Here is a 25,273-nt window from a genome sequence, read left to right as displayed (position 1 = left end):
TCTGGCTCTTTGAATAAGGCAATACAAAATAAATGATTTTTTCTAAAATGTATTTTATTTTGAAAACGCCATAAGACATAAAAAAAAACAAAAAACTATAAACATCTGGTATCGCCGTAATCGTATCGCCCCGCAGAATAAAGTGAATATGTCATTTATAGCGCACGGTGAAGTCTGTTAAAAAAAGGAATAAAAAAACAATAGTAGAATTGCTGTTTTTTTTAGTCACCACGCCTCTTAAAAATAGAATAAAAACTGATCAAAAAGTCGCATTCAGCCCATGAAAACTACAATGAATGGGTCACTTTTAAGAAGTTTCCCCTGTACTGGTACCTCAGAAGCTCTGCAAATGCGACATGGCGCCCAGAAAACAAATACAGCAAAATCTACATGCGAAACAGCGCTCCTGCTTTGAGCTCTGCCGTTTGTCCAACCAGCAGATTATTACCACATTTGCTTTACAAATGTTGTGGTGCTTTTTCTCCTTTATTCCTTGTCAAAATTGAAAATTCGTACCTTTGAGCCTAATTCCACAAAATGCAGCAAAAAACCCGTTGGATCTAAATGCCCACCCTACCCCTCGATAAGTTCCTTGAGGGGTGTAGTTTGCCAAATATAGTCACTTTTGGGGGGTTTCCACTGTTTTGGCAACACAAGACCTCTTCAAACCGGACATGGTGCCTAATAAAAAAGGAGGCCTCAAAATCCTCTAGGTGCTCCATTGCTTTGGAAGCCGGTGCTTCAGTCCATTACCACACTAGGGCCACATGTGGGATATTTCTCAAAACTGAAGAATGTGTAGGAGATAGGGCTGTAATGTAGATAACAGTGGTTTTTATTTTGAAAAACGATAATTTTTCAGCAAGTTATGAGCAATTTTAGATTTATGTTAATTGGTTTAATACCCAACTGGGCTTTTAAAGAGGCTCTGTCACCACATTATAAGTGCCCTATCTCCTACATAAGGAGATCGGTGCTATAATGTAGGTGACAGTAATGCTTTTTATTTAAAAAAAACTATCTGTTTTCACCACTTTATTAGCGATTTTAGATTTATGCCAATGCTTTGCTTAATGCCCAAGTGGGCGTGTTTTTACTTTAGACGAAGTGGGTGTTGTACAGAGGAGTGTATGACGCTGACCAATCAGCATCATGCACTCCTCTGCATTCATTTACACAGCGCATAGGGATCCTGCTAGATCCTTATGTGCTGTCTTATACTAACACATTAACAATACTGAAGTGTTTAGACAGTGAATAGACATTCCACGGGATGTCTATTCACAATCTCTGCACTTAGTTACGGTTTCTGTGGTACTTACAGCAGAGCAAGCGTAATCTCGCGAGATTACGCTGTAGATGACAGGTTACAACGAGATTACGCTTGCTCTGCTGTAACTGCCACAGAAACAGTAACGAAGTGCAGGGATTGTGAATAGACATCCCGTGGAATGTCTATTCACTGTCTAAACACTTCAGTATTGTTAGTGTGTTAGGATAAGACAGCACATAGCGATCTAAAAGGATCCCTACGCGCTGTGTAAATGAATGGAGAGGAGTGCATGATGCTGATTGTACAACGCCCACTTGGTCTAAAGTAAAAACACGCCCTGGTGTCGCGAGGAAAAAAAGAATAGAACTGGAATCAAGTAGACCGTGCTATTCAGGTCAGTAAACCAGTTCAAGTTATATGACATAGTGACAGGTCCTTTTTAAGGTTTGTGCAGCTTGAAGGGAGATGCATTGGTATGTATGCCCATAACCTAGCCAGAGACAAAACCATTTTAATTGAAAATGTTGAACTTATCAAACCTTGTTCAGAACGTGAAATAACCAAATGTGCTAGAAACAGAATGATTATCCGTAATATAAACTGGATCATACGAGTTTCCAGAAAGTGTCAGCGGCTAGATAATTGTATTCCGTCCTCAAGTTTCTGCCAGTTTACAGCGGTAGTCATGGTCATATGTTGCCATAACTTACAAGTAGTCCCGTCAGGTCTCCCATGATCTCCTATCTGAAGGCAGCATAGGATAGAGAGGAAGATGGTGGGCTTGGTTATATAAAACATTTTCTCTGATTTGATCAACTTCTGGTATAAAATAGGTTTAAAGGCTGCCAGGACTCAAAGCCTACGAAAATCTTATGAATGGCTAGCTAGAAAGAGAGGAATATGCCATAAATGTCTGAAAGGTACGGTCCCTCCTCTAACTGGAGAAAAGGGGTCCCTCAACCATGTCCCGCCAGCTGCTTGCCAACTTTAGACATGCAGTATATGACGTAGTTCCACAACACTCTACATGGCCCCTAACCTCATAAGCCGTAAAACCAAACCTGAGGTTTACAGTTATCAGTCACAATGCTTGAGAAAGACAGTTGTAAAAACAGCAAATCAGATTACACCTTGTGCGACCCGATCCCTTCCATAATCACCTTATGTACACAGTCATGTGTAAACAGTGTGAAGAATACGTAATGCTTCCCCAACCACTACCCTGCTGCTAGGTTCCAGGCTGGATTAGTTGTGGACCACATGAGAACTAGGAACGTCATCTAAAGAAAGCACTCCTGTATGTAGGCCTGAATCAGTGGTCACCTTCCACAAGAATATAAAGAAGGAAGGGGGGGGGGGGGGGGGGAAAGAGTATAAAGTATCATCTGATCTAGCTGTAGCAATATAGCAGAGGCATGAGGTCCATAATGGAATATACCTCAAATGACTACATCCAGGAGCGGAAGATGTAGAGAAGGAGACATTGGGGGTAAATACTTTCTGCTTATTATCCTTAATGAGGTCTGTCACCAGATTATAAATGCCCTATCTCCTACATAACCTGATCGGAGCTGTACTGTAGATAACAGCAGTGGTTTTTATTTTGAAAAACGATCATGCCCAACTGGGCGTGTTTTTACTTTTGGGCATTATGAAGAGGAATGTATGACGCTGACCAATCCGTGTCATACACTTCTCATTGTTCCAGCCCAGCATGATCCACAGCACAGTGTGATTGTGCAGTGAAAGAAGCTGGGCTGGAACAATGAGAAGTGTATGAGGCTGATTGGTCAGCGTCATACACTCTTCTTCATAACGCCCACTTGGTCAAAAGTAAAAAACACACCCAGTTGGGCATTAAGAAAGTCATTAGCATGAAGCTAAAATCGCTCATAACTTGGTGAAAATAGATCGTTTATCTAAATAAAAAACACTACTGTCACCTACATTTATAGCGCCCATCTCCTTATGTAAGAGATAGGACACTTATAATCTGGTGACAGAACCTCTTTAAAGAGGCTCTGTCCCCACATTAGAAGTGCCCTCTCTCTTACATAAGGAGATGGGCGCTATAAATGTAGGTGACAGTAGTGTTTTTTATTTAGATAAACGATCTATTTTCACCAAGTTATGAGCGATTTTAGCTTCATGCTAATGACTTTCTTAATGCCCAACTGGGCGCGTTTTTAATTTTGACCAAGTGGGCGTTATGGGGAGAAGTGTATGACGCTGACCAAATCAGCGTCATTCTCTTCTCTCCATTCAAGTAATCAACACATAGTGATCCTGCGTTGTTCACAATGTGGATGTATGTGACAACACATAAACGTTACTGAAGTGTCCTGACAGTGAATAGAAATCACCTCCAGCCAGAACGGGATGTCTATTCACAATCCCGACACTTCGCTAAGGTTTGTGTGGGACTTACAGCACAGCAAGCATGATCTCGCTTTAAGCGGTCATTTACAGCATGATCTCGTAAGATTACACCTGCTGTGCTGTAAGTCCCACACAAACGTTAGCGAAGTGTCGGGATTGTGAATAGATATCCTGTCCTGGCTGGAATTGATGTCTATTTACTGTCAGGGCACTTCAGTAACGTTAAAGGGAATGTGTCCCTAGAAAAAATTTATTTTTTTTAGTTAGACAGTGTATAAATGATTAAACATTTTTCTAATTTTTTCACGAGTCAGGAAATATTATAAATTAGATTCTAATTTATAACATTTCCCAGTGCTGGTCACTAGATGGAGCAATTCCCAAAATTGCAGCATTGGCATGTGGTAAAGCAGCCACATTGCTTTATGCTGCAAAATTTGAGAAAACACACTCGCTCTAGTGAGCTCACAGAATCCCCCCTCCCTTATCCTGGCTAGTGCCGGGAGAAAGGAGGGGATTGAACGGTCAAACCTCCTACACTGTGTCGCCATTTTTTGAGCTAACACACAGTGTAGTATGTTTACATACAGTAGTAAACACACAGTAAAACATGTACATACACAGAAATAACTTACCTGCTCCTGCTGCCGCCGTTCCCTCCAGGTGCTTGCATTAGAACACAAGTCCGGAAGCCGCGACCGGAAGTAGTAATCTTACTGTCCAGTCGCGGCTTCCGGTCCACAAGAAAATGGCGCCGGACGTCGCTCGGCCGAAGACCTTCCATATGGACTGTGTGGGAGCGTCGCATGCGCCGTTCCCACACAGACGGCGTACAGCATAGTGAATGGAACGGGTCCCGTTCGCATTCTCTATGGGGCTGTATGTGCCGTATTCCATGTCTGTATGTGTCGTTAATCGAAAAGAAAAAGGGCAAAAATAACAAAAAGTAAAACACAAACACACAAATAAATAAAACATTTTCTAATAAAACACTAAAAGCAAATGGATATAAAAAAAATTTTTTCCGCGACACCCGTCCTTTAATGTGGGTGTATGTGACTGCACATAGTGAACAACACAGGATCACTATGTGCAGAGTAAATAAATGGGAGAGAAGTGTATGACGCTGATTGGTCAGCGTCATACACTCCTCTTCATAACGCCCATTTGGTCAACAGTAAAAACACGCCCAGTTGTCCATTAAGAAAGTCATTAAAATAAAACTAAAATCGCTCATAACTTGGTGAAAATAGATAGTTTTTCCTGTTGCCTACATTACAGCGCCGATCTCATTATGTAAGAGATAGGGCACTTCTAATGTGGGGACAGAGCCTCTTTAAAGGGAATGTGCCGCTAGAAATTTATTTTTTTTCCCAGTTAAAGAATTAGTATTTGAGTGATTACACATGGTTTTAATCTTTTCACAAGTCAGGAAATATTATAGATTAGACTAATTTAGAACATTTCCATGTGCTGACCACTAGAGGGAGAAGTTCCCAAAATTGCAGCATGGTCACTGTGGTAAGGCAACCTCATTGATTTATGCTGCAAATTTTGGGTGGACACACTCCCCTCTAGTGTCTTCACACAATCCCCCCCCCCCTTCTTCTGGCTAGTGCCAGGAGAAGGAGGGGTTTGAATGTCTTAAAACCTCCTTCACGGTGTGCCGCCATTTTCTGAGCGACTGCACAATGTAGAAGGATTAGATACAGGGCTCAGCAGACAGTATCACACGAACATAAATTTCCTGCTCCTGCCGCCTCGGCTGGTCTACGCTCCTATTCCTTGCGCCTTCGCTTTGTTGAACATTTGGCCTTAAGCTGCGGCCGGAAGTCATCTTACTGTCTGGCAGCGGCTTCCGGTCCACATGGTAATGGCGCCGGATTTCGCTCTACGAACGAGCTTCGTTTTGGTCTGTGTGGGAGCGGCGCATGCACCGTTCCCACACAGACGGCATACGGTTCTGAGAATGGAACGGCTCCCGTTCGCATTCTCTATGGGGTTGTATGTACCGTATAGCATCTCTGTATGTGTCGTTAATCGACACATATAGAGGTGAAAAAAAAAAATGGAAGCCCCCATAGAGAAGTAAAAGTTTGAATACAGTAAAAAGTATTAAGTGATAACACGAATAAAATGTTTGTTTATATTTTATTAAAAGCAATATAATTTAAAAAAAAAAAATCATGAGACCTTCCCTTTAAAGGCAATGTGTTGCCAGAAAAACATGTTTTTTTTTTTTTAATTAAACATTTTGTGTGTGGGTGATTAAACATTGTTCAAATTTTTTTTTTTTTTTTCACGAGTCAGGAAATATTATAAATTAATTCTAATTTATAGTATTTCCCATTTCTGGTCACTAGATGGAGCTATTCCCAAAATTGCAGCATTGCAAAATTGGGTAAAAAGCCCTCGCTCTAGTGAGCTCTCAGCATCCCCCCCTCCTTTATCCTGGCTAGTGCCGGGATAAACGAGGGGTTTGAACGGTCTAACCTCCTACATTGTGTGTCGCCATTTTTTGAGCTAACACACAGTGTAGTAGGTTTACATACAGTAGTAAACACACACAAACACGAACATACATTGAAATCTCTTACCTGCTCCTGCCGCCGCGGCTCCCTCCGGCCCGTCCGCTCCGTCTGCTGCCGCTGGTCCAAGTGCACAAGTCCGGAAGCCGCGACCGGAAGTAGTAATATTACTGTCCGGCCGCGACTTCCGGTCCACAGGAAAATGGCGCCGGACGGCGCCAATTTCAAGTTGGACTGTGTGGGAGCGGCGCATGCGCAGTTCCCACACAGACGCCGTACACACAAGTGAATGGGACGGGAGCCGTTCGTCGTCCCTATGGGACTGTGGCTGCCGTATTCCATGTCTGTATGTGTCGTTAATCGACACACACAGAAATGGAACAAAAAATGGCAGCCCCCATAGGGAAGAAAAAGTGTAAAATAAGAAAAAGTAAAACACAAACACACAAATAAATATAAACGTTTTTAATAAAGCACTAACATCTTGAACATATGAACATTTTTTCTGTGATGACACTGTTCCTTTAAGAGCCTGTCATTCTCTCAAGGTTGATGCTCTAATCTGAGATTGAGGTAATATTTACGTGTGTCACAAGATTTAAGAACAATTGGATGAGTCACTTCTTTCACCCAACAATGGTGCTGACCTAGAAAGCCTGACTCCTACAAATGTAATGCATCCACGAGTTTACTTAGTTTACATAGATAAATGTGCTAATCAAGTTGTCTGGTCTCCGTCCAAAACCAGTTCTCAAGATAAATATAAAATATCCCAGAAGAAAGAAAACAAAAACCCAATCGCACTATACAGAGAGGTGTCCAACTATGCATGATCATCCTGTGATAGCCAGAAGTACTGGAGGAGGTCTCCAACCAGGCAAGAAGAAACAGAGTAGCAGGTTGTTTTTTTTGAGGGGTGGGCGATCATAGCAGACATTAACCCCTTAATGACCAGCCTATTTTAGACCTTAATGACCGAGCCATTTTTTACGTTTTTCCATCGTCTCATTCTAAGAGCTATAACTTTTTTATTTTTGCGTCGACATAGGGGGGGGGCGGGGGGGCGGGAATAGAAAAAAACCCCAGCAATTTCGCCACACTTTTTTGCGTCCTAACTTTACGCCGTTTACTGTGTGGTATAAATAACACAATACCTTTATTAAGTGGGTTTGTTCCGATTGCATCGATACCAAATTTGTATAGATTTTGTATGTTTTACTACTTTTGCACAGTGAAAACACTTTTTTTCTCTCAAAATTATTTGTTTTATTGTCTCCATATTTGAAGAGCCGTAACGGTTTTATTTTTTCGCCGATGCAGTTGTATGAGGGCTTTTTTTTTTTGCGGGACGACTTGTGGTTTTTATCGGTGCCATTTTGGAGTAGATGCGACTTTTTATCACATTTTTTTAAGACTGGATTGAAAGGAAACAGCAATTTTTGCATGGCTTTTTATTTTATTTTTTACGACGTTCACGGTGCGGGTTAAATGATGTAATAAGTTTATAGTTGGCTTCGTTACGGACGCGGCGATACCAATTATGTGTAACTTTTTTACTTTATTTTGTTTGTTAATAATAAAGCAGTTTGTAAGGGGGAAAAGTGGGTTTTTCATTTTTTTTCTTTTACTTTTATACTAGTCCCACTAGGGGACTTCACTATGCGATTATCCAATCGCATTTATAATACACTGCAATACTTTTGTTTTACACAGACAGGCATGTGCTAGGTCATGCCAGAGGCATGATCTAGCAGGCATTCACTACAGGCAGACCTGGGGCCCTTTATTAGGCCCCCGGCTGCCATCGGAGACACAGACACTCGGCGATCATATCGCCGGGTGTCGTGGGGGAGAGAGGGAGCTCCCTCCCTCTCTCCAAAACCACTCCGATGCGGTGCACGTTATTGAGCAGCGCATCTGAAGGGTTAAACGGGTGAGATCGATACTAATATCTATCTCACGCGGGAGAGCAGGGACTCTGGCAGCTGAGAGCAGGGAGATTTGACAGCTCCCTGCTCGGTTTACTTATTCCAATATAGCGACGTAAAAAGTCTATTGAATCGGAATAAGGCCCGTTAGTGACCGACGTAAAAAAAACACTATGGGGCGGTCACTAACGGGTTAAGTCATGTTTATGGGTATAGCCCTTTAACCCCTTAGTGACCACCAATACGCCTTTTCACGGAGGCCCAGTCAAAGTCCTGCACGGCTGTACCGTGCAGGCTGGAGTTGGGGCTCTGCTGTCCGAGGACAGCTGGACTCCAGCTCCAACGTCCGTGATCGCGGCCGTTTAACCCGTTAAATGCCGCCAATAGCGACCGCAGCATTTAACTTGTTTACAGAGGGAGTGAGCTCCTTCTGTCACCCATCGGCAGCCTGCAAATGCAATCGCGGGTCTCCGATGGGGTGCCATGGCAGACGGGGGCCTGATAAAATCCCCCAGGTCTGCCCTGGGCATATGCCTATTAGGATGCGCCGAAGGCACGTCCTAATAGATTGCCTGTAAGATTTACACTGACAGGCAATAATGCTCTGGTATACCAAAGCATTATAGCAGCGATCTGAAGATCGCACAGTAAAGTCCCCTAGTGAGACTAAAAAAAAAAAAAAGTTATGTGAAATAAAGATTAATAAAAATGACAGTAAAACAACAACATTTTTTTCCATAAAAAGTAGAAGTGTAAAAAATAAAATAAAAAAGTAAACATATATGGTATCGCCGCGACCGTAATGACTCAATTAAGTTAATATGTAATTTAAACCGTAAGGTGAACACCATAAAAGAAAACCGCAAAAAACAATGGCGAAATTGCAATTTTTATCCATTGCCCCCCAAAACACTCATAATAAAAATGAATCAATAAGTCCCATGTACCCCAAAACAGTACCAGTCAAAACTACGTCTCGTCCCGCAAAAAACAAGCCCAAAAAATCACTACATTGACAGAAAATAATATTAAAATGACGACTCTTGGAAAGGGACGATGCAAAAAACAAATAATTTTAGTTCAAAAGGTGTTTTTATTGTGCAAAAGTCGTAAAACATAAAAAACCTCTACATATGTGGTATCGCCGTAATCGTACCGACCGTCGGAAAACCGGAAACCTGCTGGAATGGTGACGAACGGAAAACATTAGCGATCAATGGGGACTGAAATGGAAGCTGTGGTTTCAGTTTCACTTTCCGTTGCGGGGTTCACCCGACGGAAACCTCGGACGGAATCCGTGTGCCTATCAACGGACGGGCAGGCAGAAGTACATTATAGATATATTACAGTAATCGGCAGCCACTACACTCTATTAATCACTGATACAGAGAAGAGGCTGCTGATAAAAATAAAATAAAAAGCAGTTTATACGTACCCCGTTCGTTGTCTTGGTGACGAGTCCCTCTTCTTCCTCCAGTCTGACCTTCCTGTATGACACGGCAGTCCATGTGGCCCCTGCAGCCTGTGATTGGCTGCAGAGGCGGTCACGTGGGATGAAGCGTCATCCCTGCAGGCCGGCCTTCTGACGTCATACAGACTTCGTGACCGCCACTACAGCCTGATTGGCTGCAGCGGTGACATGGGATGAAACGTCATCCCAGGAGGAAAATACAGGGAGTTCTGGGTAAGTATGAACGGATTTTTTTATTTAAATTAAAATTGTGTTTCGCAAGCGCCGAGCATGGTCATTCTTCAGCGCTAGTCACTGTCCAGGGTGCTGAAAGAGTTACCGCCGATCAGTGCAGCCCATTAACTCTTTCAGCACCCTGTACAGTGATTAGCGCTGACCAACCCTGCTCTTTCAGCACCCTGGACAGTACCATGCTCGGCAACACGGAGTGCACACGGCCGCTAAAACTGGCACACGGATATGTCAAAAACGGCCACTAAAACTGTGAAGGAAGTGTGCACGAGGCCTTAGAAGGCTATTTGTGAGTGTAGTCTTAACTTTGGCTACAAAAATAATTTACTATGACGAAATGGAAAACAAAATTCAAGTCATAAAGGTATTGGACTAGGTATATAATAACTTCCCAGTATAAAAATGAAAGTGAACAAGTAGAGGTTTGCATAAATAAAGTCACAGCAGATACTGGTTTTAGTGAAAGCTGTTCATATGCTGGCAAATATAGAAGGATTAACCATTCTTTTATCAAGTTATATTGCCACCAGATTTTAATTGTATTCCATCTAGACAATGAAGAATGTGTATACATTTATCCTTTGAAAAGAAGTTGCCATGCTCCATTATGTCCACTAGATGGCACTACCAGCCAAAAAAGAAAAGGGAACAAAAAAAAATAAAAAATATGTGCTGCAAGCTAGAAGATCCCTTTAAAAATGAATGCCATGGGGCAAGAGATCTTACCTCAGGCTGTATCTATAGAAACACATGAGACTCTGGGCGCAAAGTTGACCACACGGAAAAATACAAATATTTGAACCACTCCACCTTTACAACTTGAATGGGAGAAGACTGCTGGAGACAGCAGATCATTGATGAACAGGGACAAAAAGAAAATGTTTAATCATTACCTATTAGCAAGTCCTTTATTTTTAATAAAGGTGCACACTTGTCAGCAAAATATAAAAACACAAATGAAAAAAACCAAAAAAAAAAACCAATCTTATTGTTTCCCCAAGAGATAAGCAGTGTTAGCAGGGTCGGACTAAGCTGCTCATCTCCCCCTACTGAATTGAAATAACCTGCAAGTTATTGGAAAAATTGAAGCCGAAAACGGTCAGGCCAGTTATATTTTCGCCAACTGTTATCTTAAGTCTGTGGGACTCCTGACCACAAAACAGAAAGTACCTGCAAGGATATTCCACAATATTAAAAAGGACAGCGTTCCAACAGTGGACTTTTAAAAAGTAACTGCGGTTGTGTTTCTCGATTGAGTGGTTGTTGCTCTTCGAACATGAATCCAAGCTATTAAAATATGAGCAACATGGACCTAACCTTAATGCATTTCATATCATATCCACCGAGGTGGTAGGTTGAGAATTTATATCAGAGGCAACAACGGTTTCCGCTCCACGGACAATATAGTGGACATACATTCATTAATCTTTCTTGGGCTCGCGTGTCCCACACTGGTGACTACAGTGCTCTGTACAACACGACATTCAGATGTATTTAAAATGGAACTTGTCAACTTGCCAGTGCTCAATATAGTAGGACATCTAACTACAGAACGATAAAGTAGAGGCCACAACCACAAAAGTAACAGTCCCCAGAATTTAGTTTTCACCTAATTCCATACACAGTGAGGCAAGAGAGAGGTCACATATCACTCCCTGGCAGCCCTGACCCTCAAGAGTCATGTTTCGGAGTCTTCCATGGACCAGGTCCTGCTTCTTACACTACCCCCATGCTAATATAACCATGTAAAAGAAAGGAAAACAATGTTATACACACACGCCACAATTACGTGTGAACTGCTGTAATGAACACGACATCCGCTTGCAGATTGTAGTGCGATCAAGTGTCATGTTTGTCAGTCACACCTCAGTTAGGACTTCGGATACGATTGGGTTTTCTCACATTGTGATATTTGAAATACACCCACTAAATAAACAGGGCCCAAATTGTTCATTCCTGTTGATGAACTGGTTTTTCTTTTACCGAACTCTAGGGATAAGTCACATAGCAACCTTAACGGCAAGGCTCAAAACACTCCATCCCAGAGGAGAGAAGAGACACGGAATAGCCAATGTATCTAGCTGGAGGCATTCAGCATTAGAACACGTCAAAGTGTTTCACATTCGGAGTTCACGTCAACAGATCTGTAAACCATTTGTGATACGCGACACATTGTCTTGTAGATTAACAGTACAATCATGCAGCATAAACATTGGATACAAAAACCATAGGCACTGTGATTACAAGCGCACACAGATCACACAACGCAAGACGTAAGCGCGCACCTTAAGCAAGCGCAATCACTTAAAGGGAATGTGTTGCCAGAAAAACATGTTTTTTTAAAAAAAATTAAACATTTAGTGTGTGGGTGATTAAACATTGTTCAAATTTTTTTTATTTTTTTGCACGAGTCCAGGAAATATTATAAATTATTTCTAATTTATAATACTACCCATTTTTGGTCACTAGATGGAGCTGTTCCCAAAATTGCAGCATTGCAACGTTGGGTTAAAAGCCCTCGCTCTAGTGAGCTCTCAGCATCCCCCCCTCCTTTATCCTGGCTAGTGCCGGGATAAACGAGGGGTTTGAAAGGTTTAACCTCCTACACTGTGTGTCGCCATTTTTTGAGGTAACCCACAGTGTAGTAGGTTTACATACAGTAGTAAACACACACAAACACTAACATACATTGAAATCTCTTACCTGCTCCTGCCGCCGCGGCTCCCTCCGGCCCGTCCGCTCCCTTTGCTGCCGCTGTTCCATGTGCACAAGTCAGGAAGCCGCGACCGGAAGTAGTAATATTACTGTCCGGCCGCGACTTCCGGTCCACAGGAAAATGGCGCCGGACGGCGCCAATTTCGAATAGGACTGTGTGGGAGCGGCGCATGCGCAGTTCCCACACAGACGCCGTACACGGCAGTCAATGGGATGGGAGCCGTTCACAGTCCCTATGGGACTGTGGCTGCCGTATTCCATGTCTGTGTGTGTCGTTAATCGACACACACAGAAATGGAACAAAAAATGGCAGCCCCCATAGGGAAGAAAAAGTGTAAAAATAAGAAACAGTAAAACACAAACACACAAATGAAAATAAACGTTTATATTAAGGCACTAACATCTTTAACATATAAAAAAATTATTTGTGATGACACTGTTCCTTTAAGGGTTCCAAGCCCACCACAGATTAGTAGAAGGCACATTTGATAGAATTATACACATTCGCAGATCACACAGGCAACACGTAGAAACCACGGGAGTGTTCATGCCCTACAAGTATAGCGGCAGACTTCTCTCTGAACACCTAATAATCCATTACCCTAAAACCTGTATTTAGTAACGGACTCAGTGCCCCCTTTTCAATAAGGGAAATTAAACTTACCTTTTCCATTTCTTTTTTTCTGTTTGGGACTTAGAAAAAGTTGCTAAATCAGTCGGTGTTCATACTGTTAATCCCACTTATTTTTCTTTTACGGTATCCCCTGCTCCCTTGACTGCTCTAATCCAGTTCCAAGGTCTTCCAAAGCAAAATAGAAATACTGTAGATCTAAAAAGACTAAAGAAAAAAAAAAGTTGTACACAATTAGATTATACAGCTCCCTCTACATGTACCAAGGTTCAAAGGACTTGGGAACGGAGGTTTCTGGAGCAAAAAGATGGATTTGTCAATGGTTTGCTAGGGTGCCATACAAAAGACCGAGCCTCCGCCAGGGAGGTGGTCAAGAATATATGAGGCCGACTATGAGTGATGTAACATAAGACATTGTCTCGTCTGTATGTGATGTACAGCATAGAATATATTCGGTCATGTTACAAGTATATGTTCTATATATGACATGGGATTTCTAAGTGCTATCTGATAAGTATGTCCTGTGGGAACGGAGTCACATTTTAATGCAGCACAGTAGGAACATATTTTAGAAGAAAAATAAAATAAGAGACACTGATGGACCTCACAAGAGGCAAAAAGCGCTTCCGAAAAGTGCGACTGGCATTCACGGTTCAGGATGAAGTCCTTAGTAATGCTGCGCCATCTGCTTTCTGGTGTTGCCTTCATAATCTTTTCAGTAACTTATTGAACTCATTTAGTCCATAAAGGATCGGTTATTAGGGGACCCACGTAGGTCGAGAACTAAATAATTCTCCAGTTTCTAAGTTCAAGCCATATTAATGGTTTGCAGTAATGCCCCGTAGTGGTCTACATAGAATATAGCCACTGCTATTTGGAGATGTATACAAAATGGATGATTGTTGTTTTACTGAAGAACTACGAAGGATGAGACCTCCTGATCCCTTTACTTTTATAAAAGAGGTCTTGAAAAAAATATCACTATTAGAATTACGGGATAAATGGCAAAATAACCTAGCAAGGTACAGAGGAATTAAAACACAATATATAGAGGGCATATGGACAGTAAGGTTGATATGGTGGGATGAAGGAAACCAAACCCTTCACTGAAACACTGATCTACAGCATTGCCTTCTTGAAACAGAAGTTATTTGCAAATCCCAAATACAAGGGGGGGGGGGGGTGTCACTTCTCATATCGAGGTATTGAGCGGAGCCTTGTAAATCTTTCCTGCTGAAATGCTGGTATAGGAACTTGGGCTATGGCCTAAGCCTGTGTCGCCAATATCACTGGTAAAAACAGAGAGGAAAAGCACCCAAAAAAAGCTTTAAAAAAAAAAAAAAAAAAAAAAAAAAGGGTAGGAGGGGAATAAATAATAACCGGAAGACAAGAACTGGATTTGAGCAATGTAGGGAGCAGGAAAAACCTAAAGAAAAGAACAGTTATATAACAATGACACTCATTGGAATTACAATTTGCAGACACAAATCGCTCCACCAGCCTGCAGACGCTCCATCATTTTCAAAGCACTGTTCACATTGGTTAATTCAAGAATCAAGCGGTTCATGCAAATTCCTGCATGTGGCCATACAGTAGTCATACCTATCACCCAGTCTCTTTGACCCACGGAACTTCACTTGAAATGCTTCATAGAAAGCAGAGGAAGGATTCCTGCGAGACCCAAGAATCAAATGAAAAGCAGTTGAAAACATTTGTGCTATAGGCGATGAAGAAATGGAAAAAAAAATATATATATATATAAAAATGACAGAACGTTGTAAAATCAATGCCCACAAATAAATGAAGGATCTTGCAGAGTTTGAGGAACCTACAACTGAAAAGTATTTCCTCGAAGCTTTGGCTAAACAATTTTACAACAACAAATGTGATAAAGCCAGGCTTGACCAAATACCAGAAATGTGCCGCCGGCCGCTCGCTCTGAAATGTAAAAGGAATTGTCCGGTTTCAGCAAATTAAAGGTTATTTTTTTGTAGAATTCAAAGCTCACATGACCATGGACAGAGTTGTATCCACTGGAGGCAAACAACAAATGTTCCTGCTGAACATCAACAAGCAGAGATCTTAAAAATGGTTAAGGAATGGATACAGAAAAGTATATTGGAAGATTCTGTAATTTAAAGGGAACCTTTCACCTCCCCATTCATGTGCAGCATGTAACGGGGAGGGCTGCACAAACCCTGGGGCACTTTACATTTTTTTTCTACCTCCCTCCGTTATTTAGATATCGGTGCCGTTCTATTTGACGCCCGATATTTAAATAACCCCCATAACAGTCAATGGGGCGTGTTACTGTGACACTGCCCAATCAGATATGGACAGTGTTACAGAAAGAGCGAGGAGAGAGAGCGTGTGCGCGCACACACACACACACACACACACACACACACACACACACGCTCTCACTCTTCAGCTTTCAAGATGTCTTCTGCAGAACTGGCAAGGGGAAGTGTCTCTGCTACGGACAGTATAAGCGCTACCCAGCTCTTACACTTTCCGTAGCAGGGACATGCCCCCTTGCCAGTTCGGCAGACACAGTATAAGACTGATCTCTCACAAGAGCTGAAGGAGATGAGAGCGCGCATGCACGCGGTCCTCTCCCCAGCTCTTACACTGTCCGTAGCAGTGACAGCCCCCTTGCCAGTTCGGGTGAAAATATGCAATCGCACTCTCTCTCCTCGCTCTTGCTGTGGCACAGTCCATATCGGAATGGACCGTGTCACAGCCATAGTAACACGCCCCCTTGCCAGTACACGCCCCGTTGACTGTTCAGGGGGTTATTTAAAGATCAAGCGCCAAATAGAACGGCACCGATATCTAAATAACAGAGGGAGGTAGAATTTTTTTTAATTTATTTTTTTAAAGTGCCCCAGGGTTTGTGCAGCCCTCCCCATTACATGCTGCACATGTATGGGGAGGTGAAAGGTTCTCTTTAATTATCCAAAACATAAAATGAAAGTGTAGCTAAACGGTCAAACAAACTTCTGACATGTCATAGTGACATGTCAGAAGTTTTGATTGGTGGCACCGAGATATATATAAAAGTGATCAGAACTTTGCCAATAAACAAAACAAAACCAAGACCAAGACAGTAGTTATATACATCAAAGTGCCTATTAGATTATGTAGGAGAGAGAAGTATTAAACTGGTGAGAGAGGCTCTTTAAGTCTGTTCATATTGCTGGTCCACTAAAATTGGCAAATGTTCCCAAGATGGGTTGAATTGGCTCCTAAACACCACAGCTTTTTCTCCACTTCCGTTATACAGACAGAAGTAACTATTCAATATAACTTGCAGTCACGCTCACACATGCAACATCACACCCAGTGCAAGTCCAGATATAGAAAACGTAAAACTTCTCATTGTGGGGATCTGGGCGCTGTAATACCTGGATCAAGAGGGCTATGGCTTTCTGCAGAATGCCCTGCCCCTTTGGCATCATCTGGTGGTAGAGGTAATAAAGGGGCATTGAGTGCAACGTATAACTGTAGCCCATCTTCACCTCTCCCGAATGGAGTCGAGAGAAGCTGTCAAGACCTAAAATGAGGCATGACACTGCAGAACACCATCATAAGTTTGATCTAGCGATCAGTGTGGGTCTCAGCAGCTAGATCCCCATGAAGAGAACTTCTGATATGTATCCCGGACATGTCAGAAGTTTTTTTTTTTTTATGGTTCAGAAATACTTTAAAAAGTAGCTAACATTGCACTAATGCAGGGAGTGTTTTTTAGAAAAAGTAAAATCAGTTTCCCCATCTTAAGTCATCAGAAGGTCATCGTTGGCAGCAGCAACACCCTGACTTTTTTTTAATACATATAATCCAAAGACACAAATATCTCACAAACTGGTATTTTCGTAACTGAAACCCAAACTTAAAATAGTAGATTGTGAAGTGCTAAATTTGTGTCAGCGAGATATCTGCAGCATCGCTTCTCCTGTAAGTGCTGACAGCTTTGCGCAGTACTAGTTCCTCTTCCTCTTTTGCAGGGGTTAACTATACTTTGTACAAGCAGTTCACCAACTGTTCACATCGGTTTCCTCAGAAGATTATTACTAACAAGTCATAAATGTCAATTACTCATAGTTAGTCCCATTATTAAACACAAGCCTCATCCAAACTGCAGTGAATGATGTATAGGGCCAGCTTATAGGGAAGGCAAAAGTGGCAATTGTCCTGTGGCCTCCACAGCTCTCATACAAATTATATAGTGGTCGGCCAGTTCTGACCACAATTATCTAGTGTCTATATCCAGTCTACATTATTCACGCATTATATGACCGGGTTACTGGGATTTGGCCACAGCCAATTCTTTTGCCCAGAGGCCTCGACCAACCGTGCTCCAGTGCCAGCTTTGTGCATCACCGACTACCTGAATGTGTCCAAGTTTCAGTCCCCAGCAGTGTCAGAAAAAAAACTGCGGAGACATGGCTCATTTACACATATTTATAGACTGTTCCCACCATATACCTTGTGCCTAAAAAGGATTTACATGATCCCAGCAAAGGAAAATGACAAAAGTTTCCCGACTTCCTGCTGCCATGACCAGGTCGTGTTATTTTAGGTGCCTCCGTGGCCCTGCTCTTTTCTAGCTGTAATCTCCGTTCTCTTCCAGTGGGCCTCATGCCACAGAACAAACACATTCACGTAGCCTTCAGCAGGCTGTAACATCTGCATTGAAGTGATAAAATATATGTGGCTATAAACAGCATCCCTGTACTCTGCAGGTAAGTGTCTAGGACAAATTGTGTGGCATTTCGAGTGTCTCTGCTGTTCTGCAGGACATTAGGAGACTGCTCCTCTGCCATGAGGTCGCATCTGAAAAATTGTGAGTAAACGGACGTTTACCGAATAGGTTATAAAGTGGCCCCAAAGTGGAACTTCACATTAGACCGGAATGGTCACCAAAAATTTAAGACTATCAGATGCCCTAATTCATGAACTTAGTAGTAACAATAGCACAGTGTTACAGCAACACTTGCCAGTTCGGCAGACAAAGTACAAGATTGATCGGAGAGGAGAGCGCACATGCACGCTCTCCTCTCCCCAGCTCTTACACTGTCCGTAGCAGGGACACGCCTCCTTGCCAGTCCGGCAGAAGACTGATCTTAAAAGCTGAAGAGTAAGTGCGTGCACACGCTCTCTCCTCTATCCTCGCTGTTGCTGTAACACTGTCCGTATCTGATTGGACAGTGTCACAGCCATAGTAACACGACCCCTTGACAGTTCAGGGGTTATTTAAATATCGGTTGCCAAATATAACGGCACCAATATCTACATAACGAAGGAGGGTAGAATTTTTTTATTTTTTTTTATAAAAGTGCCCCAGGGTTTGTGCAGCCGTCACCATTACATGCTGCACATGTATGGGGAGGTGAAAAGTTCTCTTTAAACATCTCCTACCATTTTGGCTGTTGTAGAGTCGAACACCTGTAGGCAACTGGTCTCCTGCAAATTCTAACTCAATTCCCTCAGTCTGATTCAACTGCTCTCCCCCCTCCCTTCTTTCAGTGTAAAGGTCCTCTTACACCGGCAAATTTTGGCCGGTGCAACGAGCACCGATCAACGAGACAGCTCGTTGATCGGTGCTGGTTTGCTCATGTCACAAAGGAGCTAGTATGGGGACGAGCGCTCGATACTCCGATCGCTCGTCCTCATACATTATTAACACGTCAGCCGCACGTCTCCCTGTTTACACAGGAAGACGTGCTGCCGACATTTCATTTTTTTTTAAAGCGATACGATCAGATGAATGAGCATCTGCCGATCGCTGTCCTGTTTACACAGGGCAATTATCAGCAAAGAACATTTTACGAACGCTTGTCTGCCCCATAATTGGCCCATGTGAAAAGGGCCTTTACACATAGCAGCAGAAAGGGGGGTGAGAGGGTTGTAGACAGAAGGTGTGTGTGTAGAGGGGGGGGGGGGGGGAAAGCTTCAAAGTGTTGAGAGGGAAGATCAGACAAGCTGTTCCTATCAATGCGTAGATAGGGAGGAGAGCACACAGGCCATCAAGATGCTTTCTCTATACTCTGACCTGTGGTGAAGCAGTTGAGTCAGACATCAGGAGAAGTAGGCCGACTGATTTGAGTTAGAATTTGCAGGAGACCAGCTGTCTACAGGAGTTACACAGACTCTACAGCAGCCAAACGTTATGAAGACTTTAGAAAGTTTCTTAAATTTTGCATTTAAGAAGCAAACAGTAATTTTTTTAAAAATTGTTTTTAATGGAATGAGAGATTTTTTTTCTGCTACTTACAGTCCTAACATTCTGCAGCACTATACAGAAGTTGTCCTCACTCACTGTCCCCATTGGGGCTCACAATATAAATAATCTCTCTGTATATTTTTTATGGTGTGTGGAAACTGGAGTACCCAGAGGAACCCCTCGCAAACACTGGAAGAACATACAGACTTCATGCAAAAGTTGGATTCAAACCCAGGACCCAAGTGCTGCAAGACATCAGTGCTAACCACTGAGCCACCATGCTACACTCAAGACCGTTGCAAAATTAGGGTTAAATAATTCATATTTTGGTTTTAAAACAAATGTTTAATGGTTTTAAACATTTCCAACTTCCCAGTGCCAGAAAAGTCCAGCTACACGTATTTAAAACCCCTAGTTTCAGGAACTGCTTCAAACAAACAATCTGTACAACTGCAGCGAGTCCCTTTTCACAAGTAGAATTATGATGACCAGAATAACGATAAAGCAGCAAACCCACTGCAATACACGGTTCAGCCATAACATTAAAACCACTGACAGGTAAAGTGAATAACATTGATCTCATTACAATGACACCTGTAAAGGGATGGAATAGATTAGGCTATTGAACAGTCAGTTCTTGAAGTTTACGTGTTGGAAGCAGAAAAAAAAAAAAATGATTAAGTGTAAGGATCTGAGCGACTTTGACAAGGGCCATACTGAAGGCTAGAAGACTGGCATTTCTAAGAGGGCAGGACTTGGAAGTGGTTAGTACCGACCAAAAGTTGTCCAAGGAAGAACAACTGGTGAACCAATTGACAGAGTTATGGGTGCACAAGGCTCATTGATTAATATTGGGAGTTACTGTAGCATGAATTTCTGGAGAAGAAAAAAAAAAGTTAGCGCTGGCAATGACTAAGATGTCAGATGACACAGCCATAGCCGCAGACTGGTAAGGGTGCCCATGCTGACCACGGTCCCCTAGCAAAAGCGCCTAAAATGGGCACGTGACGATCAGAACTGGACCATGGAGCAATTAAAAAGGTAGTCTTGTCTGATGAATAACGTTTTCGCTTATCGGTGGAAGGCCGGATGAGTCGCTTACATGGGGAAGAGATGGCACCAGAATGCACGGTGGAAATGCCGCAAATGCTCTGGGCAAAGTAAAAAATTGGGTCCGGGCATTCATGTGGATGTTAGTTTGACAAGTACCACCTACCTAAAAATTGTTGCAGACCAAGTACAAGCCTACATAGCAATGACATTCCCTAATGACAGTGGACTCTTTCAGCAGGATAATGCGCCCTGACACTGCAAAATTTGTTGACTTGGTCTCCAAATTCCCCAGATCTCAAATCACATCGACCATCTGTGGGATATGCTGGAAAACAAAGTACAATCCATGGAGGCCCCACCTCGCAATTTACAGGATTTAAAGGATCCGCTGCTAACGTGGTTTTAATGTTATGGCTGTATACTCCTGGAGAAGTTGGTGTACAACAAGTATTTTAGTCATTAAAAGGATGCATGATATTTAACCATATACTACACTATTCAACCCCACAAATATGTCAGCATTGCGCAATTTCAATCACATGGTTGCCATGTACATATGACCCACTGGAGGGCACTGTTCACAGGCCTTATGTTGTCTGACTGCTCCAGGAAAATGACAGACCCGAGATGGCAATGACTACTACACAATGACGTAACGGTGGTCAGATCCTTCACCACCACAATATGCATGTTAAAGTTAAGGTACTGTGGGTAGTTATTGGCACCTTCAGCTTTAGTACTAAGCAAGACAATGATACATAGAGGGACAATTTTATTGTGATACAAGACTTTCTTCTGAGGCTGATAAAACAGAACAATGGTTTGAGCTTTGCTGTGTAGTTAATAAAAAATATGGTACAAATCCTCAATAGCTTGTGTATGAGATATTTTCTTTATGGTCACTTGCGGTGCTGCTTAAGAATCCATCGCTACAGAGACTATTTCTATGTACATATCACATATGGTGTGGGAGTTTTTTGGGGATAGAGAACGGTGGACATTTCCACCATTATGGTAAGCCCGTTCTAGTGAAAGGTAAGGGTCCCAGCTGTCAGACTCAGGCAGATCAGATATGTATGACCGATCCTGTGGCTAGGTGATCGTGTTTAAGGGAGAAACCTGGCCACAGTGAGGGAACAATGTAGAGGACAAATTTCCTATAAACATGACAGAGAAATATGCCTATGAAAATGTAACCAACAGGTGAACAACAATTAGGGTACAGACACAGCTATGGCCCGCCTGGCAGGGGTGCAGACACGATGTGGCCCAAAACCCAGATGACCACAAATAAATGTGGTTTTCAGATTTGAAATGTTTGTGTGGGCATGGACAATAAACAGCAATTTTACCTGGAATAAACCGCACAGAAGTTGTAATTTGAAAACTGTGCCCACTTGTGGTACGGCACAAGGGTAGCTACATCTGTCTGTACCTTTAGAGCTTCCAAGAGTAGCACTTCTTATTGCTCAATTCACAGGAACTAGTGAGATCACTTATGATAAAATCATGTTGTCAGCCATCTTTATTAGTGTTAGTGAAGCCCTGCCAAACTGTAATTAAGAAAACATATTGATGCAGTCAAGCCACATTTTTTGTGGATTTTGTAAGCTGCACAATTGTCAGTTTCCACATCTACGATGTAAACTGCATTACTTTACTAGTAGAATGGTGAAAGTGTAGCCTCAAGGCATCAACTAGACATGAGTAAGAATTTACAAGACAAACCTTATGGATTACCTTTGCCAGGTATTGCTAATCACCATAAAACCAAGAGATTCACCAGTCTTAGGGGGGATTCACACGAACGTGTATTGGGTCCGTGCGGGCCGCGTGGTTTTCACGCGCCACGCACAGACCAATACAAGTCTATGGGGCAGTACAGACAGTCCGTGCTTTTTGCGCAGCGTTTGTCCGCTGCGCAAAAAGCGCGACATGCTCAATATCTCCGCGTAGTTCGCGCATCACGCACCCATTGAAGTCAATGGGTGCGTGAAAACCACGCAGGTCGCACGGAAGCACTTCCGTGCGAACCGACTGAAACAGCGCACCAGCTGTCAAAAGGATGAATGTAAACAGAAAAGCACCACGTGCTTTTCTGTTTCCAAACTTTGAGATGAGCGAACCCGGACAACCGAACCCGGCAAAAAAAATTCCGCTACGCGACGTCACTGTCCAGGGTGCTGAAAGAGTTACACTGTTTCAGCACCCTGGACAGTGACTTCCGATCCCAATATACATGAACGTGTAAAAAAAAAAAAAAAAAAAAAAAAAAAACGAACAAGTTCTGACTTACCGATAACTCCCGGCTTCTTCCTCCAGTCTGACCTCCCGGGATGACAATTCAGTCCAAGTGACAGCTCCAGCCAATCACAGGCCAAGCACAGGCTGCAGCGGTCACATGGACTGCGGCGTCATCCAGGGAGGTGGGGCCCGATGTCGAGAGGCGCGTCACCAAGGACGCGTCACCAAGGCAACGGCCGGGAGGGAAGTTCTCGGTAAGTACGAACGTTTCCTTTTTTTTTTAACAGGTTTCTCGATATTGTGATCGGCATTCACTGTCGAGGGTGCTGAAAGAGTTACTGCCGATCAGTTAACTCTTTCAGCACCCTGGACAGTGACTGACGTCGACTAGACTCATCTGTATGATGGCGGCTGCGCGAAAATCACGCAGCTGCGCATCATACACGGATGACACACGCAGCTGTCAAGTGGTTTTTGCGCGCGCAAAACGCAGCGTTTTTTTGCGCGCGCAAAAATGCAACGTTCGTCTGAATCAGCCCTTATGATTAAAGCGTACCCAGCCAAACGTGACAACTGGCCTGTGCTTCTGAATCATTACGTGCAGTTACTGTAGTCCTGTGTAACATCAGCTATTTGTGCTTCAGACTTCTGCCAGCATGGAACCAATTTCTGCCGCCCAAAAAATCCCACCCTTTCTCAGATTTTTCTTTCAATAAATACCAGGGAGACCACCTTCAAGCCTGATTGTATCTAGGATCGTAGAGTCTGCTCATGTGTTCCTTTAGAATAAATAATCTAGTGGGAATACCATTTATGCAGCCAAGAGTAGGGTGGAGAAACCAGACAATATATACGCACTCGCCAACAATTCATTGACAAAAAAAGGGCTACTATGAAAATGACAGATCACTGGCCCATAACATTTTAAAGGAGTTGTACTGGATTTGAAAACATGGCTGCTTTCTTAACCCCTTAATGACCAGCCTATTTTAAACCTTAATGACAAAGCCATTTTTTACGTTTTTCCATCGTCGCATTCCAAGAGCTATAACCTTTTTATTTTTGCGTCGACATAGCTGTATAAGGTCTTGTTTTTTGCAGGACAAGTTGTACTTTTCAATAGCACCATTTTGGGGGACAAATTTATTGATTAACTTTTATTTGGGGGGGGGGGGGGGGGAATAAAAAAACCTGAAATTTCACCACTCTTTTTCGCGTCTTAAAACAACGGCGTTTACCGTGTGATATAAATAACACAATAACTTTATTCAGCGGGTTATTACGATTGCAACGATACCAAATTTGTATCGTTTTTGTATGTTTTACTGCTTTTACACAGTAAAAACGCTTTTTTTTCAAAATTATTTGTTTTTGTCTCCATATTTGAAAAGCCGTAACGTTTGTATTTTTTTGCCGATGCGGTTGTATGAGGGCTTTTTTTTTTGCGGGAAGACTTGTAGTTTTTATTGGTACCATTTGAGTAGATGCGCCTTTTTGATCACTTTTTATCACAGGATTCACAGAAAACAGCTATTTTTCCATAGTTTTTTTTATTCAATTTTTTACGGCGTTCACCGTGCGGGTTAAATAATGTTATAGATTTATAGTCGGGGTCGTTACGGACACGGCGATACCAAATATGTGTAACTTTTTTACTTTATTTTGTTTTTTTAATAGTAAAGCATTTTGTAAGGGGAAAAGCTGGGTTTTTCATTTTTTTTCCAATTAACTTTATTAAACTTTTTTTTTACTAGTCCCATTAGGGGACTTTAATATGCGATTCTCCGATCGCTATTGTAATACACTGCAATACAAAAATATTGCAGTGTATTACTGCCTGTCCGTTTAAAACGGACAGGCATCTGCTAGGTCATGCCTCCGGCATGATCTAGCAGGCATTCGCTCCAGGCAGACCTGGGGGCCTTTATTAGGCCCCCAGCTGCCATTAGAGACACAGACACTCGGCAATCGTATCGCCGGGTGTCAGTGGGATGAGAGGGAGCTCCCTCCCTCTCTCCAAAACCACTCAGATGCGGTGCGCGCTAGCAGCTGAGAGCAGGGAGATTTGACGCTCCCTGCTCTGTTTACTTTATCCTGATGCAGTGCCGTAAAAAGGCATATGCATCAGAATAAAGCCCGTTAGTGGCCGCCGTTAAAAGGCGTATTGGCGGTCACTAACGGGTTAAAAACCGTGCCATGCCGGCCAACAGGTTGTGTGTGGTATTGCAGATCAGCTCCATATACCACTATTTGGACAACTACACATTACACCAACAGGATTTTTTTTTTAGGACATCCCATTTTTCCACAAAGTTGGAAGCATACAATTGTCCAAAATGTCTTGATATTCTGAAGCATTAAGACTTCCCTTCACTGGAACTAAGGGGCCCAGGCCGACCCATAAAAAACAGCCCCATAGCATTATCCCTCCTCCACCAAACTTTACAGTTGGCACAATGCAGTCAGGCAGGCAACGTTCTCCTGACATTCACTAAACCCAGACTCATCCATGAGACTGCCAGATACAGAAGTGTGATTTGTCACCTCACAGAACACGATTCCACTGCTCCAGAGTCCAGCGGTGGCTGCTTTAC

The 25,273-nt window shown here is 42.6% G+C and overlaps 1 protein-coding gene across 3 annotated transcripts in view; it reads right to left on the bottom strand.

Moving 5' to 3' along the window:
- Positions 1-25,273, bottom strand: part of TSC22D2 (TSC22 domain family member 2) — a 64,333-nt gene that overhangs the window by 21,199 nt on the left and 17,861 nt on the right. The window contains exon 2 of one of the 3 annotated variants that reach the window (XR_012883132.1): positions 13,190-13,363. The exons of the other annotated variants lie outside the window; for them this stretch is intronic. The gene's annotated coding sequence lies outside the window, so the exon portion shown is untranslated. The remainder of the gene's footprint in view (positions 1-13,189; positions 13,364-25,273) is intronic. 3 annotated transcript variants of the gene reach the window in all.

The sequence above is a fragment of the Rhinoderma darwinii genome, chromosome 4, assembly GCF_050947455.1.
Source record: "Rhinoderma darwinii isolate aRhiDar2 chromosome 4, aRhiDar2.hap1, whole genome shotgun sequence".
Taxonomy (NCBI): Eukaryota; Metazoa; Chordata; class Amphibia; order Anura; family Rhinodermatidae; genus Rhinoderma; species Rhinoderma darwinii.
Note: the sequence above shows the minus strand (reverse complement) of the source record. Positions and strands in the feature narration are given on the sequence as shown.